Source organism: Mandrillus leucophaeus, unplaced genomic scaffold, assembly GCF_000951045.1.
Source record: "Mandrillus leucophaeus isolate KB7577 unplaced genomic scaffold, Mleu.le_1.0 Scaffold440, whole genome shotgun sequence".
NCBI lineage: Eukaryota > Metazoa > Chordata > Mammalia > Primates > Cercopithecidae > Mandrillus > Mandrillus leucophaeus.
The window spans coordinates 705,120-705,857 of NW_012104699.1; positions in this window are offsets into that span (position 1 = coordinate 705,120).

Consider the following 738-nt stretch of genomic DNA (forward strand, 5'->3'; position numbering starts at 1 on the left):
CTTTCTGCTTTTTGTTTTTGTTTTTTTTAGACAAGAGTCTCACTCTGTCGCCAAGGCTGGCGTGCAGTGGCACCGTGTGGGTTCACTGCAACCTCTGTCTCCTGGGTTCAAGCAATTCTCCTGCCTCAGCCTCCCGAGTAGCTGAGATTACAGGCGTCCACCACCACGCCCGGCTAGTTTCTTTTTAATATTTTTAGTAGAGACGGGGTTTCACCATGTTGACCAGGCTGGTCTTGAACTCCTGACCTCAGGTGATCCGCCTGCCTCGGCCCCCCCAAAGTGCTGGGATTACAGGCGTGAGCCACCGCGCCCGGCCAGGTCCCGCCCTTTCTGCCAAAGGAACTTAAACCTTCCAGTAACTAATTCATTATTTTCCCCGCAATTCCTGTCTCTCTAAAATGAATAAAATCAAACTGTTTTGAGCCGCCTCGGGACCACTCATTCCAGGCTTCTTGGGGATGTTTTCCCCTCGGCCAAGGTCTCTCCTATTCGGCTCCAAACAAACTTCTTTATTTTACATAGTTTGGCTTTTTCCTTTGACAAACCACAAGCCAGGACTGGGTGTGTCTCATTCGTGAATCGCTGTTTGCTCAAATGAACTCTTTGTTAACCTTCCTCAGTTTAATTTTTAACAAGAGAAAAAGTGGACACTGGGGGCCCCACAGACCGCTGCTCCTCCTACGCACGAACCCCACACCCGAGTCGGGATCCCCCCCATGACCCTCCCGCGGCTTCCGC